We start from the raw sequence: 20,724 nt of genomic DNA, 5'->3' as shown, positions 1-20,724 counted from the left end.
TGAAATCCTTTTCATCATTTATTATAGCACAATAGTATCCCATCATAATTATGTGCCACAATTTGTTCAGTCATTCCTCAACTGATAGGCATTCCCCTCAGTTTCCAATTTTACGTTGCCACAAAAAGAACAGTTATAAATATTTTTGTACATATGGGTTCTTTCCCTCTTTCTTTGATCTCTTACCACCTCCATGCATTCTTTTTTTTTTTTTTAATGAGGCAACTGGGGTTAAGAGACTTGCCCAGGGTCACACAGCTAGTAAGTATTGAGTGTCTGAGGCTGGATTTGAACTCAAATCCTCCTGAATCCAGGGCTGGTGCTCTATCCACTATGCCACCTAGCTGCCCCTTCCTCCATGCATTTTCATTGGCTCTCCCACATGCTTGGAATGGTCTCCCAACTTGCCTCCACCTTCTGGCTTCCCTGGCTTTGTTCAAGTATCAATTAAAATCCCATCTTTTGGGGATTTTATTTCATTGTCCTTTCACTATGCCCCTTAATGCTAGTGCCTTCCCTCTATAATTATCTTGAATTTACCATATATATATATGGTATATATATATATATATATATATATATATATATATATATATATATCATGTGTGTACAAGCCTTTACACATTGTCTCCTCTGTTAGATTGTGAGCTCTGTGACCCTGGGCAAGTCACTTAACTCTGATTGCCCAACCTAAATAAATAATCAAATGAATGAATGAATAAATAAATAAATACATGTTAACTTGACTTCACTTGTAGGACTTAGATATAGGGTGGCTAATATAGCCTGGAAGATCTTAGAAAGTAGTGCCAGGGTAGATAATAACGCCTGATGGCCTTTTGCCTCGATAGAAAGAATGGAGTTGTTGACTCCATAATTTTCTTGCATATCTTCTATGCCATTTACTCAATCAAATAAGTCAACAAGCATTTATTAAAGATTTAGCATGTGACAGCTACTGGAAAAACAAAAACAAAAGTGAGACAGGTCTTGCCCTCAAGGAATTTAACATTTTACTAAGGGGAGAAAACATGTCCACAGATAGAGAATATGCATAATACATATCAAGGTATGTGTATGTGTATACACATACTTATAGATTAATACATATGCATATATTCATGTAAATACATGTAATATATTTACATAAATATAGTACATATAAATATGTGTAGTACACATGTATATGATATATATGAATAAATGTGTGTATATACACACTTACAGATTTTAGTGTCTACTACATGCTATGTAGGCACCAAGGATACAATGACAAAAACTAAACAGAACTTGCCTTCAAGACATTTATATCCTAATAAAGGAAATTATGCTCACATATATAGGTATAAACAAAACATACCCAAAGCAGATATAAGATCACCTAGGATAGGAAGAGGAGAGGAATGGAGTAGGAAAGACTTTCTGATGAAGGCAGTATTTTATCTTAGTCTTGAAGGAAACCAGGGATTCCAAGAGGAAGATGTGAGTGAAGAGTCATTCACTTACTCAATAAACATTTATTAAGTGCCTACTATATTTTGGGCACTATTTAGGAGACAGCCAGGACAAAGGGATAAACACAGGAAAGAGAATGTTATGTGTGAGGAACAGCAACAAGGTCAGCATGGCTGCACTAAAGAGCATGTAGAGAAGAGTCATATGTAGTAAGACTAGAAAAGAAGAATGAGTCAGATTTTGAAGAATTATATTGTTCTTGTTCATCCTTTGTCTCAAAGAGGACCAATGACATAATGAGGGATGTCTTGATTCATGTGTGAATTGCATTTAAGTGAGATAGAATTGTACCAAGTCACTCTTCCTAAGTCATTGAAGTCCAGTGGCAAGACAAAAGTCAAGGTGACTGGTGATAACCTGGGATGCAGGCGATAACCTTGGCCTCTTTAAGTGCTGCACAGTGCCTGCTTCAGCCTTCTTCATGGCCATTGGAATAAACTGTTCCATCTGCCCATCCCACCAGGGGAAGTCTTCACATGCTTGGGGTAAATAAACACTCCACTAACTCACCAACAGAGTTGAGGCCCATCAATTACCCTCATCCTGGGTGACTTCCCGGCCCCTAAAGAACTTTAAATACCAAATAGAAGCGTTTTTATTGATCCTAGAGGTAACAGATAGTTATTGGAGTTTAATGGAAGGTGAAGTAGTGTGCTGGAGCAAATTATTAGATTTTCAGTGTGAGCATTCACACCTCTGATATCAGCAAATGCTACAGATCAGGCTTGACTTATTGTTTTGCTGATCATCTCAACTTAAGAAAGTGATGGAGAAAATATTAATAATGTAGGTTAAACTTAAAAGTGTGTCTTTTTTGGTCCATAGAAACTGTTGTTAAACATTTACCAGAACACCCCTAGGAGGTCACATGATTAGACCTGTGCTCCAGGAAAATCATTTTGGTGGCTGGTTGAGATGGATTATTAGTGGGAGAGAATTAAGGGAGGGAGACCAATTGTTATTGCAATAGTCTAGACAACAGAAGCTAAAACTGGGTTGAATCTATGTAAATGGAGAGAAGTGAGTGTTCACAATGGAAATGACAAGATTTGGTAACTGACAGTATATATGTGACTGAAAGTGAGGAATCAAGATGCTCTGGGGGTTACAAACCTGAGTGACTAAAAGGATGATGGTACCCCCCCCCCAAAAAAAAGAAATAGAGGGGGCAGCTAGGTGGCGCAGTGGATAGAGCACTGGCCCTGGAGTCAGGATGACCTGAGTTCACTTACTAGCTGTGTGACCCTGGGCAAGTCACTTAACCCTAATTGCCTCACAAAAAAAAAAAAAAGAAAAAAAAAAGAAATAGAGAAGCTTAGAAAAGGGGTGTATATAGAGGGAAAATAGTGAGTTCTATTCTGGAACATGCTGAGTCTGAAATGCCTATGGAAAACCCAGTTGGAAATATCGAAAAGGCGTTGGTGATTGGGATTATAGCTCAGAAGAGGAATTAGGGCTGGATGTATAGATCTGGGAGCCCCCAGGTCCCAGTGGAACATACTCATAGAAGCATAGAATGTCAGAGCTAGAAGAGACAAATGAGTTGAGACCTCTCATCTCAAGGAAGAGGAAATGGAGAGGAAGAAAGGGGAACAACTTGCCTGAGGCCACACAGCTAGAAAGCCATAGAGCTAGACACAGAGCCACCTAGTACACTGTCCATCATTCTCAGCACTGGACAACACAGAAATAGAGAGATTTGGGAAAGAGGTGTAACCAGGAACTCTTTTGCCTGGAAGAGAAATATGTAATCTTAGATTCAGAGTTGGAAGGGGCCTTAGCAGTGATCGAGTCTAACCCCCACATTGTGTATCTATTTTATGTGTGTGTGTGTGTATACACACATACATACACACATATACAGAAACAGATACATGCATACTACACACATATACATACATACATTCAGAAAGAAGGAAACAAGCATTTATTAAGCACTACAATGGACCAAATGCTTTGCTAAGCACTTGAGAAATGTTTGATTTGATCCTCACAACAACCTTGGGAGGGGGGTGTTTATTGTTATTTCCATTCTGCAGTTTCCTCAACTGCAGAGGCAGAGAGAAGTTAAGTGACTTGCCCAGGGTCATACAGTGAGTAAGGGTCTGAGGCTAGATTTAAGGACTTTTAAATTGTCTTCTTGACTGGAGGCTCCCAGTTCTAGTAACTGTATCCATCAGCTGCCATGAAGAAACTGAAACTCAGGGAAGTTAGGTGTCTTGCCCAAGGTCACATAAATAGAAAATGTCCAAATCAGGATTTGAACCCAGGTGTTATGATTACAGCTAGGTGGTACAGTGGACAGAGTGGCAGGCCTGGAGTCAGAAAGATTCATCCTCCTGGGTTCAAATCCAGCCTCAGACATTTACTAGTTATGTGAGCCTGGGCAAGTCACTTAACCTTGTTTGCTTCAGTTTCCTCATATGTAAAACAAGCTGGAGAAGGAAATGGCAAAACACTCCAGTATTGCCAAGAATGAGTCCAAATGGGGTCATGAAGAATTGGACAAAACTGAAAAATGACTGAACAACAACTAGAGACATGGAGTCAGAAAAACAAACCTGTAGCAGGGTATTTGGAACACTCTTACATGTCCTCCTTGGTGTTAGGAGGTTCACAAGTCATCCCAGGTAACAGATTCAGCCAACCCATCAAATTTAGTCTTTCTGGTATGAGGCTGGTCAAGCTGCAGCCTGAGAAATGTAACTAGCCCCTGGGTGTGGGCAGCAGTCAATGTAAGCCAGAGGGTGAGTTACTCTCTTTCTTCATTGTGGTATTGGTCAGGACATATAATAAATGGTAATTAACTGTAATAATGCTGAGAGTAACAGATTCAAGGTATGCATTCATATGGGAGAAAACCTAGCTGGCTCTGCAGTTAAGGGAAGCTGAGTGGGCTAGTAGAAGGAACCTAAGACCAAGAACTAAAAAAATCTGGGTTTGAATCTTGACTGTTACTTCTAACCTGTGTGACCTTGGGCAAATCATTTTACTTTTCTGAGCCTCAGTTTTCTTATCTGTAAAATAGAGAGGCCCCCCCAATGACATGAGCCTCACCAGGCTGTTGTTATAAAGATAAAATTAGATAATGTAAGAATTTTGCCAAATGAAAAGCCATATATAAATGTGAGAGGCAGCTAGATGGCTCAGTGGATAGAAGGCTGGGTTAGGAAGACCTAAATTCAAATCTGGCCTCAGACACTTATTAGTTGTGTGACCCTGGGCAAGTCACTTAACCTCTGTTTGCTTTAATCCACTGGAGAAGGAAATGTCAAATCACTCCAGTATCTTTCTCAAAAAAAAAAAATTCATACAGGGTCATGAAGAGTCAGACACAACTGAACACCTCTACAACAACAAAATGTAAGTGTGAGATGATGATGCTTATTATAAAGTAGTGAAAAGTCCATTGGAACAGGGTGCCTATCCCAGTTTTGCCGCAGCTGTGTAGCTGTGAACAAATCACTTCTCTCTGAGCCTCAGTTTCCTCCTCTGTAAAATGGGCTAGATAATGGCTAAGGTCCCTTCTGGTTCCAATATGCCGGGGTGCTACTTTGTTAATTAGGCCCGAGTTGGGAGGCCAGGGTCAAGGTAGAAGCGTTAGAATCCCAGAACAATTTAGCAAAAGCTCTCCTGTAGAATCTTCTGAGAGAAGGGGCAGCTAGGTGGCGCAGTGGATAGAGCACCGGCCCTGGAGTCAGGAGGACCTGAGTTCAAATCCGGCCTCAGACACTTGACACTTACTAGCTGTGTGACCCTGGGCAAGTCACTTAACCCCCATTGCCTCACCAAAAACAAAAACAACAACAACAAAAAGAATCTTCTGAGAGAAATTAATTAATTTCATTATTCCCACAAGGAGACAGAAAGGGATTCACTGGTCAAAGTGCTCTGTCAAACCCACAGAGCAAAAATTATTAATGTTGCCGTTGCAAGGACCTCTTTGGGCACTGTGATAAAATATATGGACCTCTTTTCAGAACCATATTTTTAAATAATTAAAGGAAATGCTAGATTTCAGTTAGAGATTAGTAACTCTATCTTTTCCTCATCCGACTTCACAGAACTCCTAAAATCTATCCCTAGATTCTTAGAAGGTCTGTGGACCCCATACTAAGAACCCCTTCACTTATAATGGAAAATGCTATCCACATCCAGAGAAAGAGCTCATGGAATCTAAATGCAGATTAAAGCAAACTTTTTCAATTTTATTTTTCTTGGGGTTTTTTTGGTCTGTGTTTTCTTTTGTAACATGGATAAGATGGAAATATGTTTTGCACATGTATAACCTATATCAAACTGCTTGCCTTCTCAAGGATAGGGGAGGAGAAGGAGGGAAGGAGGGAGAAAGAGAATTTGGAACTCAAAGTTGTTGCTTTTTTTAAATGAATGTTAAAAGACTTTTTTTACATGTAATTGAGAAAAAAATTTTTTTAAAAGAACCCCTTCTATAGAGTTTAGTAGCTGACAGATATGTTCAATAAAGGTAGGATACCTGGGCTAAATTTTATCTTTTTTCCCCCCTAGCTTAAATTCATTTACATGGAAAACATGTATCTTGGGAAATTCTATTTTAATATTCTTTAATATTTTTTTGGGGGGGGGGGCAATGAGGGTTAAACAGTGACTTGCCCAAGGTTATACAGCTAGTGTCAAGTGTCTGAGGTGAGATTTGAACTCAGGTCCTCCAGAATCCAGGGCTGGTGCTTTATCCACTGCTCCACCTAGCTGCCCATCTTGGGAATTTCTAACCTTAAGTCAGATAAGTAATGGAAATCAGCCCCAGACCTAGGGGTTAAAGGAAAAGACTTAATCTTAGACTGAGTACACCCTGCCTGACTTTTGCTGAGTGTGGCATAGCTTTCACTAAAGAGCTTTAGCCTGCCTTTATCAGAGAATGGCTTTCAAGTTACCACACTCTATCAGACTAGAACTGAGGTGGGTGGCAGGAAGCCTGAAGAGATGAAGTTTAGAAGTCAATCGGGGGGCAGCTAGGTGGCGCAGTGGATAGAGCACCGGCCCTGGAGTCAGGAGTACCTGAGTTCAAATCTGGCCTCAGACACTTAACACTTACTAGCTGTGTGACCCTGGGCAAGTCACTTAACCCCAATTGCCTCACTGAAAAAAAAAGAAGAAGTCAATCAGGATCACTTAACCCCAATTGCCTCACCAAAAAAACAAAACAAAACAAAAGAAGTCAATCAGGAGAATTTCAGATAAGACCATGGAACCAGTGGAGTGATTTGTCCAGGAGATATTAGAGAAGCCCAAGATAAATAGACAGGCATATTTGTGCAAACATGTGCATAAGCGCACACTCACACTGACATACACACACACAGAAGCAGAGAGCACTAGAGAAATAATATATTAACCTGATGCAGGCCCAACCAAAAGCAGAAGGCATTAGGGCCTGCAGCACTGGGTCATGAGTTGTTCCTCCACAAATGTCCCATATCTAAGTGCCCCTTCATACTTAGACCCTGCCTGTGTGTTCCTCTGTGTGTGTCCCCATTCGTGAACCCTGTGCATGTCCACTCTTTGCACAGATGGCATTTGTAATTATTGGAGGTTTATGCAAGAATGTTTTGTGTTGTGTTGTTTTTTTCTGTTTCTGTTGTTATGCTATTTTACTTAGGAAACCCTAAAGTTCATCTACAGCCCAGCTAGGCAGAATTATTGTAGATTCTGGGTCTGGAATAACAGGAGAGGTATAATTAACCCCATGCTATTTAAGGAGGCCTGAAGCAGCAAGAAGTTACAGCATTTTCTAAATTGGCTGTCATAATTTTGCAGCTGGTAGGTCAAGGACAAGGACAGTACAAATTAAGTTGAAAGGGCCCTCCCACACAATGAGCCCCCAGAATCTTGACATCCTTCTTCTCTGAGGCCCTTCTTTCTGCTGTAGCAAATGATGAGAGATAGAGACAGAAATGGAAAGATAGAGGCAGAGAGACAGAGGGAGATGGAAAGAGGGAGAGGGAGAGAAAAGAGAGGAGAGAGACAGAGAAAGGAATGGAGAGAGACAGAGAGAGATGGAGATAAACACAGAGAAAGAGAGGCACAGAAAGACACAGAAGCAGAGAGAGACAGAGGGAGATGGAAAGACAGAGAGAGGAGATAAAAGAGACAGAGAGTGCGGGAGGGAGAGAAGAGGGAAAGGATACAGAAAGAGAGACAGAAAGACATAAAAATAGAGAGATGGAAAGAGACAGACAGAGAGAGAGAGGGAGAGAAAAGAGAGAGGAGAGAGACAGAGAGATGGAGATAAATGCAGAGAGAAGGAGAGAGAGGAGAGAAAAAAGAGAGAGATGAAAAGGCACAAAAGCAGAGAGACAAAGACAGAGAGAGATGAAAAGAGAGACCCAGAAAGAGAGAGACACACACAGAGAAAGGAGAGAAAAAAGAAAAATGAAAAGACACCGTAGCAGAGAGACATAGACAGAGAGAGATGGAGAGACAGAGAGATAGAAACAGAGGGAGTAGGAGGAAGAGAAGGAGAGAAGAGGGGAAAGGAGACAGACAGACAGAAGACAAAACAATAGAGACAGAGAGAGATGGAAAGAGAGGTAGAGTGCATGGGGAGAACAAGAGAGGAGAGAAGAGAGACAGACAGACAGAAAGAGAGGGATGGAGGGGCAGGGAGAAGGAAAGACAGAGAGGGAGAGGGAGAGAGGGAAAGAGAGAGGGAGAGAGAGAGAGAGAGAGAGAGAGAGAGAGAGAGAGAGAGAGAGAGAGAGAGAGAGAGAGAGAATGCGTTTGGAAATTCAAGCAGCACAGGAATTCTTGCAAATCAGACCTCAAAATCAGCCAGTGATGGCATGAAGGCCAGTAGACCCAGCTAGTGGCTGCTTGCCTGAAGCGTCCTATCAATACCAACCCCCTTTCTCTGAGGGCATGACTAATTCAGTGGCCAGAGGATCTGACTTAGCTACCAGAAATGCCACTGGGACAGTGGTAGGACCGACACAGAATTTCCCATGTTTCCTACCCAGGAGATGAGGGATGTTCTGGCCAGCCATGTCGAGGAGTTATCTCCCAAAGACTAGAAGGAAGCTCAGAGCTGATGACCACTCCCCTACAGCTTTCTGGGAGGTAGATCGGAGTGGGAGGAAGGGAGGCTTGGAGCAGAGAGGCTAATTAATTAGGTGATTATTTTAATAGTCCAGGTAAGAGGTGGTGAAGAACTGATTCAGAATGATGGGCAAGTAATAGGGAGAAAAGAGATGTGGTAGAGGCAAAAATGACAAAAATCTGGCAGCTGACTGAATGTGCAGAGAATCAAGGTTGACGCTGAGTTCATGTGAGTGACCAGAACAATGGTGGTTGGTACCTTTGGCAGAACAACGGACGTTTGGAGGAGAGATGTGTTTTTTGCCTTGGACACATTTAGTTGCCATGTTTACATTCCTGTAGTGCCATATGCAGAATATCATGGTTTTTCTTGACATATGTTAGAAAATAATTATTAATAATGGGTTTTGGGGGGGACCCAGTGACCGTACCCCCACTCTTTAACTCTGGCTGGTTTCTCAGAGCCAGCCCCAAAGGTACATTAGAGATCAGATTAACTCAATAGACGATAGAAACCACACCTAGAGCTAAGCCCAGCACTGCTCATTTTCATATGGACCACCCTCAGGTCCAGTAAACCAATAGATCTGAACGATGCTAGCCAATTAGCTTGGAACAGTGTGTAAGGGCCGCCTCTCCTTTGGTCCACAGGAAGCTTACTCTCTCATTGGCTGGGGTGCTGGAGGAGACAGCCAAGAGTTCCCCCTAGCTCTCCTTTCTATCTAGGTAATGTAGGGCTTCTGAACTCTAATTCGAAGCCATGTGCTCTCTCTCTCTCTCTCTCTCTCTCTCTACTAATATTTAATATGAATAATAAATGCTTAATGCCAAAAACTGGTGCAATAGCCTCTAATATAAAAGTAGCAATATATTAGAAACCCCAGCTAAATTCTCTAATAACTTAGAACAGGGACAGGCTTCCCCCCAATATTTCAAATGATACACATACCAGGTCAACAACATTGGAAAGAAAATCAACTTTGAGTTAATCTACATTTTTAATACTATACCAGCCAAATGGTCAAACTTGATAAAATAAAATTCACGTGGAAAAAAAAACTACAATATTAAGGGAAACGATAAAAAGAGGTGGGAACAAAAGGGAAACAGGAGAACAGCACTTCTAGACCTCAAACTATATAATAAAGTACCCGTCATCAAAACCATAGTTAAAAAATAGAGAGGTCTGTAATGATTGGAATGACGCCACCTACTGGAGACTTGCTGTGGAGAGCTCCACCATGAGGAAAATGCCTCAAAGGCATTGTGGCTTTTCCTTGGCGTCAGGAAATGACGTTTGCTCATGGGTGCTGTCTATCAAGTCTACCAGCCAATCAACTGGAGGAGCCTCCTATGGTCTGGGAGGAGACAGGAAGGAGGAAAGGGAGCCTGCGCAGGGAGCGCTGCCCTTTTGGCTTCCAGACTTGATGGTGGTGGCGGCAGAGGACTTCACAGGAGATTTGAGGAAAGATAGGAATGCCAGGCTGTTAGAATTCTGTTCTCAATCTTTTTTCTTTCTATTTTCCAATAAACCCTTAAAAACCTAAACTCGTTTTATCAGTGATTTTTAGTCAGTTTCCCCCAAACTGGGGGAACACATTAGAATCCACATTTAGAATCTTAAATTACACAGGTCGATCAACTGAACAGACTAGACAAGAGAAGTAAAAACAAGGAAACAACACTAATGTTCAATAAGTTGTGAAACATAAATTTCTTAGGAAAAATTGCTAAATTGATAAACTGCTGGGAAAACTAGAAACATGTCCAAGAAAAATTAGGCTTTAAACTAACATCTTACAACACACTCCACAATACATTCTAGATATACAACCTTGATATTAAAGAACATACTATTTTTTTTCTTTCTTTTTTTTTTTTGTGAGGCAACTGGGGTTAAGTGACTTGCCCAGGGTCACACAGCTAGTAAGTGTTAAATGTCTGAGGCCAGATTTGAACTCAGGTCTTCCTGACTCCAGGGCTGGTGCTCTATCCACTGTGCCACCTAGCTGCCCCTAGAACATAATATTTTTAAAAATTGGAAGAGAACCTAAGGGTAGGCAATAGATTCTTTTGTGTGTGTGTGAGACAATTGGGGTTAAGTGACTTGCCCAGGGTCACACAGCTAGTAAGTGTCAAGTGTCTGAGGCTGGATTTGAACTCAGGTCCTCCTGACTTCAGAGCCAGTGCTTTATCCACTGTACCACCTAGCTGTCCTGGCAATAGATTCTTAACCAGAGTCAGAGGCAATTAATTACAAAAGATAAAATAGCTAACTTTGATTACATGAAACGGAAAAGCTTCTGCACAAACAAAATTAATGAGCCTATATTAAGAAGAGAAAGGGTTGAATGAGGAAAAAAAAATCTTTGTATCAAATTTATCTGATATGGGTTTGGGATTCAAGCTACATAAACAATTAACATGGATGCATATATGTAAATATGTGTATATGTATATATTTGTATATATATATACACACACACATGTTCGGATATGGATATCTATATAGATAATATCTCTATAGCAATAGATATATGTGGCCAAAAGCCATTTCCCAATAGTTGAGTGGTCAAAGGATAAGAACAATTCTCTTTTCTTTTTCTTTTTTTTGCAGGGCAATGGAGGTTAAGTGACTTGCCCAAGGTCACACAGCTAGTTAGTGTCAAGTGTCTGAGGTCAAATTTGAACTCAGGTCCTCCTGAATCCAAGGCTGGTGCTTAATCCACTGCGCTACCTAGCTGACCCCGATAGGAACAATTCTCAAAAGAAAAATTGCAAACCATTAACAACCATATGAAAGAATGCTCAAATCATTAAAAAGAAGAGAAATGCCAATCCAAACAACCCAAAGTTTCATACGCTAAAAAACAGATGAATATAACAAAAGAGGAGAAGTGTCAGTGCTGGAGGGGTTGTGGGAGGATGGTCACACTGGTACAATGTTGGTAGAACTGTAAATGGGTAGAACCATTTGGGAAAGTACTTTGGAACTGTGCAAATAAAGTGACTAAAATGTCCATACCCTTCCACCCAGAGATGCCACTACCAGGCTTATATCTTAAGGACATCATTGATAAGAAGAAAGTCCCCATATCCACCAGAATATTAGTAGCTATCACTTTTTTGTGATAGCAAAGAATTGGAAATAAAGTAGATGCCCACTGAATGGTGATGATGAAGCATGGAAAGATCTACATAAAGTGATGCAGAATGAAGTAAGCAGAACCAAGAAAACAATATATGCAATGACTACAGCGATGTAAATGGAAAGATCCACCCTCTCCTCCCCACCCCGCTTCCGCCCCCCAAAAAAATCAAAAGTGGATGTAAAGGGAGCAGCTACGTGGCACAGTGGATAAAGCACCAGCCCTGGATTCAGGAGGACCTGAGTTCAAATTCGACCTCAGACACTTGACACTTGCTAGCTGTGTGACCCTGGGCAAGTCACTTAACCCTCACTGCCCTGTCCCCTCCCCCCCACCCCCCACAAAATAAAATTATGAAAGAAAAAAAAAAAGTGGATGTAAAAACAAGCATGGCTCAAAAGAAGAACATGGACCTAAAGAAGAGAGATGAGAATTCCACCCAACTCTGCAGAGGTGAAAGGTACACAAGCATTGTTTACTCCTCATAATTTTCCCTTGTTTTCTCTTTTTTGTCTTTAAAAGTTTTATTTGTTATATGGGCTGGCTCTCTGGGAGGGGGTAGGATAAATTAGGGTGATATTTTAAAAAATACAACAATAAAAACTCATTTCTTAAAAAAAAAAAATGGGGGAAGCCTTAAGAAGTCCATTCAATGTTCAGCCACATTTCTCGGGTTTCCATGATGAAATGCTACCCCTTCCTGCCAGAGGTGATGGATACACAAAGTACAGAAAGATACGTATTTTTGGACATGATCGTTGTATGAATTAATTTTGTTTGACTATATTTGTTTCAAGGAATTTTTTTCTTCCTTTCAGTTTTAATTTGGGGAGTTGAGGGGGGTTAGTAACAGTGATGCCACCAAAAAGAGGGCCATTGAAATATGTTTTAAATGCACAAAAGAGAACAGAAGGACGCTCTGAAGGAAGCAAAGACAAGCAGCACAGTTTTGAAAATAACATTTAGAATGTAAATGCTTAAAAAAGCAATTAGCATGAAATGGAGATTCAGGATTTCATAAAGAATCTTTTTTGTTTTTTGGTTCTGCTATGTGTATGGAAATGTTCTTTCTTTTTGAGTTCAGAATAAACTTTTATTGGGGGGGAGGCGGCAATGAGGGTTAAGTGACTTGCCCAGGGTCACACAGCTAGTAAGTGTCAAGTGTCTGAGGCAGTATTTGAACTCAGGTCCTCCTGAATCCAGGGCCAGTGCTTTATTCACTGTACCACCTAGCTGCCCCCCAGAATAAACTATTTTAAATTAAAAAGTTTAAAAATAATTTTTAAATTCCACTCAAGCACCGCCTTCAGCCCCTGCTGCTAGTGCCTCCCCATCTGAGGTCACCTTTTTCCTCTTTGTTATGTGCCCTGTATGTGTGTCTTCCCTGATTAGAATGATTGCAGATCAATGTTCCTTTGCTGATCTACAGTAGGATAGGGCAGAAGAGGGACTGAGGCCCTTCTGGTTTGAGTGAAAGATGGGGCTCAAGCTCAAAAGAGAAAAATAAAATTGTTTTGGGCCCAGGGTACCTCATAAGTTTTCTGGGGTAAATCAAAGAACCTCCTCCTTGAGAAATTAAATCAAAGGACAGACACACCTAAAGAGATAAGTGGGGGGCAGCTAGGTGGCACAGTGGATAGAGCACCGGCCCTGGAGTCAGGAGTACCTGAGTTCAAATCTGGCCTCAGACACTTAACACTTACTAGCTGTGTGACCCTGGGCAAGTCACTTAACCCCAATTGCCTCACTAAAAAAAAAAAAAATTAAAAAAAAAGAGATAAGTGGTCTCAGATCTGGACTGAGCTAACTCCACCACCACCCTTCATTCCAGGCTCCCCCACCCCTCGGGGAGATAAGATTAGGTGTGGCTACTGCCTTTGTGGCTTGAGGGGGAGAGAGATTGCTAGAGAGATGCAAAGCAACACCCCACCCAACTTCCCCCAGCTACCATCAGTGGGGGATGGTCCTCCCCCAAGAAGGGAAATTCCCAGTCAGATGATCACCTCATTGGACCACCATCCTTCCTCTGTAAAAGTATTTTGGGGGCAGCTAGATGGCGCAGTGGATAGAGCACCAGCCCTGGATTCAGGAGTACCTGAGTTCAAATCCGGCCTCAGACACTTAACACTAACTAGCTGTGTGACCCTGGGCAAGTCACTTAACCCCAATTGCCTTACTAAAAAAAAAAAAAAAAAAAAGTATTTTGCCTGTCTTCTGCTAGAGGAGATAGGTATCTCAGAGAGCCACGCCTCTGTGCCATGCCTTCTCCCTATGAGAAAAAGTCTAAGCACTTCTCTCTTGGTTTCCTTTCCCTAGCACCTAAAACAGCTATTATTTTATTCTAATTGGATTTGTGTGCAAGAGGGTGTAATTCTTTAAAGAGGAATTCCTAAAGACCCCTACCCCACACCCCCATCAATTTCCCCCATAACAAAATGAAAAAAGAGGAGGAAGGTATAAAGCAGGTGGGTGGGTGAACAGGTAGGAAGGAAGGAGGGAAGGAGGGAGGGAAGGAGGGAAGAAGGGAGAGGAGGGAAGGAAGGAGAGGAGGGAGGGAAGGAGGGAAGGAGGGAGAGGAGAGAAGGAAGGAAGGAGGGAAGGAGGGAGAGGAGAGAAGGAAGGAAGGAGGGAAGGAGGGAGAGGAGAGAAGGAAGGAAGGAGGGAGAGGAGGGAAGGAGGGAGGAAGAAGGAAAGGAGGATCTTCCTTTCCAAGCTTATCACACATTACTCTCTCACACAGGCAAACTATCCTGCTAGCTACTCCTCAAACACAAACCACCCTCCTCCTTGATGTCTTTGCATAGGTCATCCTCTATCCTCCATCCTCCACATCGGGAATCTACTCCATCATTACCTGCTAGCACCTCCCCTACCCCCATTACCCTGTTTGGGCGGGGGGGGGGGGGTATATTTAGTATCTATTTATATGGGTCCCCTGCTGTCTCCCACAGAAGCTCTCAGAGGCAGAGCCTCTTTGCCGTTTCCTGTTCATCTTTATCCCCCGTACTAGCACAGGGTCTTGCTTGATAAATGCTTGTAAATTGGTTAACTTCATTCATGAAGTCCACTCTTTAATTTGGCGCTTCTTAAAACTTTTTCCACTGGTGACCCCTTTTTGCCCGAGAAATTTTTACGTGACCCGAGGTATATAGATATATAAAATAGAGATACATAACCTTTTACTGTTGCCAAATTCAGTTACACAACCCCATATGGAGTTGAGACACATAGTTTAAGAAGCTTTGCTCTAGGGGCAGCTAGGTGGCACAGTGGATAGAGCACTGGCCCTGGAGTCAGGAGTATCTGAGTTCAAATCTGGCCTCAGACACAACACTCACTAGCTGTGTGATCCTGGGCAAGTCACTTAACCACAATTGCCTCACTAAAAAAAAAAAAAGAAGAAGCTTTGCTCTAATTGAACAAATGAGAAAACTGAAGCTCCAGAGTGAGGGGACTTGCCCAAGGTCATACATTGTAGTAAGTAGCAGAGCTGGGATTTAAGCCCAGGTCCTTTGAGGCCAAGTCCCATTGTTTTGCCAGAACTCTACTAAATTGAATAGAAGTTGCCCAATAAGGGCTGGTTGAATGAACGCATTAATAATATTGTCTAGACACAGTCTGTGCCCTTCGGGAATTCACTGCCTAGGAGAGGACAAAGAAGCACAAAAGCAATGCCACCCCCTAATACAATCAATACATTAATTGAAGAAGTGTGGACAGGGGAGGCATGGTGGAGATCTGGTGAAGGGTGGGGGACGTGGATCTTTAATTGTGCTGAAAAGTTCAGAAAGCTATTGTAAGCATCTGCCAAGGGAATTCATATGAGAACGCCTAGGCCAGAGGCCACTTACCAGATCCTTGGCTGCTAAACTCCACTGGGGACTCTCTGCCTTCTAGTACAGCCCAACTCTATGGTCAAGGTGGGGGTGGGGGTGGCCTCCAACCGTCCTCTGCAATCCACCTTCCCATCATTAAAGTGCCAGCCTCTCCTCTTCCCCAAAGTTCCTCAATCAATCATCTAACAACCTGAAATATGTAACAGCAATTACTCTCGACCACTAGAAAGCTGGTCCTGGACAAGCAACCCTCCCCAGGGAAATGGAGAGCAGATGAGAGGCTCATTGAGAGAAACCAGGGGTTGCTAATTTTCCTGGATCCAGCTGATTAGTTTCCAACTAAGGAAGTCTGACTCCCTTCCCCCAAGAAAAGTGCTGGGCTGATCGTGGCCTATCTGGGGGAACAGATTTCTCCCAAACTATGGTGTAGGCAGATTTTTCTCTGCTGTCTTAAATAAGGCACCTTGTTAAGAAGGGTAAATCTAGGGGGCAACTAGGTGGCCCAGTGGCTAAAGCACTGGTCCTGAATTCAGGAGAACCTGAGTTCAAATCTGGCCTCAGACACTTGACACTTCCTAGCTGTGTGACCCTGGGCAAGTCACTTAACCCTCCTTGCCCTGCAAAGAAGAAGAAGAAGAAGAAGAAGAAGAAGAAGAAGAAGAAGAAGAAGAAGAAGAAGAAGAAGGGTAAATCTAAAGGAGAGCCATCTTGGCCTAGTGGATAAGGCAGTAGACCTGGAGTCAGAAGACTTGGAATTCATGGGATTCTAGGCAAGTTATTCAATCTCTGTGCCTCAGTTTCCTCATCTGTAAAACACAAATTTATGATCCTATGAAAAATCCTAAGGTCCCTTACACCACTAATATTTAGAACTATAAATGATAGAAATCAGAAGACCTAAGTACTACTCCAGGCTTTGCTACATGACCTTAATCTAATAACTTTTCCCTCTCAGATTTAGTTTCTTCATCTGTTAAATAAGGATGATCTCCTCATGGGACTGTTGAGAGGATAAAATATAATAACAGATAGAAGGTCCTTCCATAATTGTTAAGGCTTGGCAGGGTGGGTTAAGTCAACAAGCATTTATTAAACACCTACTGTTTTTAGTTCCGTTTTTTGTGGGGCGATGAGGGTTAAGTGACTTCCCCAGGGTCACACAGCTAGTAAGCGTCAAGTGTCTGAGGACAGATTTGAACTCAGGTCCTCCTGAATCCAGGGCTGGTGCTTTATCCACTGTACCACCTAGCTGCCCCCAAACATGTTTTGCCAAGCACAGTGCTAAGGATTGGGGATACAAAGAAAGGTTCCTAGTTCCCACCTTCAAGCTTCCGTTTTAGGGGAGTGAGAAAACACTTAAACAGTATACATGTGTGTGTACAAACAAGATATATTTGATCCTGGAAGGAATAGAGAACCAATGGAGTTTACTGAGAAGGGGAGGGAATGACATGGTTGGAGCCACGCTTTAGGAAGACACTTTGAATGGAGGATGGATTGGAGGAAAGCAAGAGACCTGAGGCAGGAAGATCAGGCAGAAAGCTATTGTGCAGTGAAGAAAGTGTTGGATTTGTAGGATCCGGGTTCAAATCCTATAACCTTGGTTAAGGAGAGGGAAGGCGCTTCTTTGGGCCCTGGTTTCATCTGTAAAAAGGAGTTGTGTTAAATGGTCCTTTGTGGTCCAGCTCTAAGTCTGTGATTCTAGGAAATATGCTAAGGAATCTGTGATCTAACGTGATTCCCTCCCAGGGGTGTTGACATCCCAAATGCAGATACTAGAAGGGATGACAACACAACCCAAAGGGCTAAATAGCTTACAGAAATTTCAGGAAGAAGGAAGTATTCATGGGGTAAAGGTGGGGAAGAGGGAACAGGGACAGTAACATCTTTCCTGGAGTATTTGAAATCTCACTATCTAGGCAATCGTTTGTCCGGCTTAGACATATAGCTGGCTGTGCTATAATACAGTCAATCAGTCAATCAACAAGCATTTATTAAGTGCTTACTATGTGCCAGGCATTGTGTTAAGGGATAGGGAGGGGCAGCCAGGTGGCATGGTGGATAAAGCACTGGCCCTGAAGTTGAGAGTACCTGAGTTCAAATCTCACTTCGGACACTTACTAGCTGTGTGGTCCTGGGCAAGTCATTTAACCCCAGTTGCCTTAAACATCCAGGACCATCTCCAGTCATCTTGATAACATATCTTGCCAATGGATCCAGATGGCTCCAGAGGAGAAAATGAGGCTGATGACCTTGCACAGCCCTTCCTCACTTAAATCCAATTCAGCACAAGTCATGACATCTGTCGTGTTCCTCTTCAAGAACAAAGGATCAACAACGACAAGGGATAGGGATATAAAGAAAGAAAAAGAAAAAGAAATAGTATAATGAGAGTAGGGGGTTGAAACTCAGCTAAAACAAAGTTGTTGAATTATCTGTGTTTTTGAAGTGTCCATACAGTCCTTGGACTCTCTGCCTCCCAAGTGGTTGAAGCAGAAGGCAGCCCTTGGGGGCAGCTAGGTGGCACAGTGGATAAAGCACCAGCCCTGGATTCAGGAGGACCTGAGTTCAAATGTGACCTCTGACACTTGACACTTACTAGCTGTGAGACCCTGGGCAAGTCACTCAACCCTCATTGCCCTGGGAAAAAAAAAAGATAGCCCCTGGGAACAGGGGGCTAGACCAAACCCAAACTGTCCCATCTTTAAGGAAGCCTAGGGACAATTCTCCTATGTAGGGAGAATCTTTTAAAGGATTCAGATCCACTCATTTCTTTTTATACTCAGACCATCCTGGCTTAGAACACCCTTAGAACAGCTGGTGTCTGTCCTCAGACCTCTATTTATATTGTGCATCCTTCTCCACCCCTGCTGGCCTCTCCCTGTTACCCCCACCCAAACTCCACTTCTGTCTAGAACAATCCCAGAGTTCTCTCTAAACCCAAGGTTAAAGCCAGTGTGCCTCCTAAGAGGGGAAAATGTGATTGTTGCCCCAAGCAGCCGAGAGGAAAGTTGTCACCAGCTCACAAGGGGGGAAATACTGACGAGCTACAGCTGAACTCCCCAAGAGCATGGCCTCTCCAGCCATTTCACAGATACGTGGGGAGGAGGAGGGGAGGGGGCTTCCTGCTAGATTCAGGCCAGAATGGGAAGGAGTGCGGGGACTGACCTTTGGAGAGCATGGGCTTGGTTTTACCATTTCTCCCTGGACTGCAGATTCCTCTCCTGCTGTGACTACCTAAGGATGCTCTTGTTTGCCAAGCACCCCTTGTCCAGGCCCCTTTCTTTTTCTCATCTCTAGCTCCTGGGGCTCTGTGGGTCCTTTCTCCATTACTAGGTGTTCTCTCTCATTCTCTCTCATTCTCTCTCGTTCTCTCTCTCTCGTTCTCTCTCTCTCTCTCTCTCTCTCTCTCTCTCTCTCTCTCTCTCTCTCTCTCTCTCTCTCTCTCTCTCTCTCTCTCTCTCTCTCGCTCCTTCTCTTCCTCCCTCCCTCTCTGTGTGTATGTATGTGTGTGTGTGCCTTTTCCCCATCTCTAGCTCCTAGGTCTGTGTGCGTCTGGGAGTCTGGGGAGGGCACACATATCTTCTGTCCCTGATGCGGCCCCGAGGGCTATCACTAAGGCATGATCCCCCACCGCCCCCCACCGGCTTCCCCAAGCCTTGGCTCCAAGTGATGAGTGGCGCTGGGAGAAGGGGAACACGCACCTGAGAGCGGCCCGGGGCGCAGGCGGGCTCAGCGCGCGCCCAGGACTGGTCCAGCGAGGAGTCTTCCCGCATCAGGCAGCCGCCGGCCGGCCGGGATTTGCCTCCCACTGACACACATTACACATCACACACACACTCACACACTCACACACACACACTCACACATGCTCTCTCCCCGGGCAGAGAGGAAGCAGCCCAGCGTCATATGCCCGAGCACCGGGGATCAGCGTCTGCGCCTCGGGATAGGGCTGTCCCAGATTCGATTTTCCCCTCCGCCCACCTAACCGTCCTCCCACACACAGGCCAGACACCCAGAGATGGATGAAGCCAAGGCGGACCCACCAGAACACAGCCCTCGGGCCTCTGGGCATCCTGGGATCTCGCGACCCTTCAAAGTGATTTAGGCCAGTCCCTGAATTATGCAGATGAGGCACTAGGGACTTGTATTATCTCCCTCCAGGTAGGGGTGACTTGCAGATCACACACACACACACCACACACCTCTTTCTGTCTCTGTCTCTGTCCCTGTCTCACATGCACAGCCCTTCACGAGCCTGGGTGGGAGCTGGCACACACCCAGAGCACACTCAGAACAGAGTGCTCATCCACCCCAGATGTTTCCTTCCAAATTCCTGTGGGCCTGTGGGTGTCAGGCAGCCCTGACCTAGTGATCCTGCATCATTGGTGCCCTGTACCCAGTTGTTAGGGTGGAGTAATTAGCAGATAAGGTGGGGTACAGATGGGAACAGGGCCACTAAAAGAAAGGCTAACAAAAGAAAGGAGGTTACAGACTCAGTACCTAACAGCTGGAAGGAACTTTTGAGGCCATGCAGCTATAATCTTTCATTTGGGTTAAGGTGTACTAATTTTGAAGTCAGAGGACTTGGGTTCAAATTTCCTAGCTGTGTGACTTTAGCAGTTCTCTCACCCTCTCTGGTCCTCTTGTTTTTCCTCTCTGGAAAAGATGAGTCTGGTTTGACTAAATAATCTCTATTGTCCTTTTCATTTCTAAATTCACAGGTTTTTTTTACAGATAAGAAACAGGCAAAAACAGAGGAAATGATTAACCCCTCTTACTTATTAACACCTCTCACCAGTCTTGCAAGATTAGCAGTTGTTCTTCAACCTGAATCATTAAAGTTAATCTCTAAAAGTGGAGAAAGGGGATGGATATAAGACAAAAAGAGTTTCTGTAGCCACCAGCAATGGAGTGGGGTATGGCTGGGCTGTGTGGTTAGGGATTTCCCCCTTCATCTACTGGGCAAGTGCCAGGGAGAAAACACATTCCCAGCAATTTCATCCCCAAACCCCAGCTCAGCCCTTCCCCCTTGTCCTTGTTTTGAGATCTCAAAGTCTCCTTTTGACATCTTTGAAAAAGACAGTGCCTGGATGAAAATGTCCTCCTATTAAAATACAGGTCTGCTTAAAAAAGAAACCCCAAATTGC

At 43.4% G+C, this 20,724-nt stretch overlaps 1 protein-coding gene across 1 annotated transcript in view; it reads right to left on the bottom strand.

Moving 5' to 3' along the window:
- The window catches only part of GPR68 (G protein-coupled receptor 68), a 50,060-nt gene extending 30,556 nt beyond the window's left edge, over positions 1–19,504 (bottom strand). Inside the window, exon 1 of the mRNA XM_043985822.1 lies at positions 19,279–19,504. The gene's annotated coding sequence lies outside the window, so the exon portion shown is untranslated. The remainder of the gene's footprint in view (positions 1–19,278) is intronic.
- Positions 19,505–20,724: the final 1,220 nt, after the last annotated feature.

The sequence above is a fragment of the Dromiciops gliroides genome, chromosome 2 (assembly GCF_019393635.1).
Source record: "Dromiciops gliroides isolate mDroGli1 chromosome 2, mDroGli1.pri, whole genome shotgun sequence".
Taxonomy (NCBI): Eukaryota; Metazoa; Chordata; class Mammalia; order Microbiotheria; family Microbiotheriidae; genus Dromiciops; species Dromiciops gliroides.
Note: the sequence above shows the minus strand (reverse complement) of the source record. Positions and strands in the feature narration are given on the sequence as shown.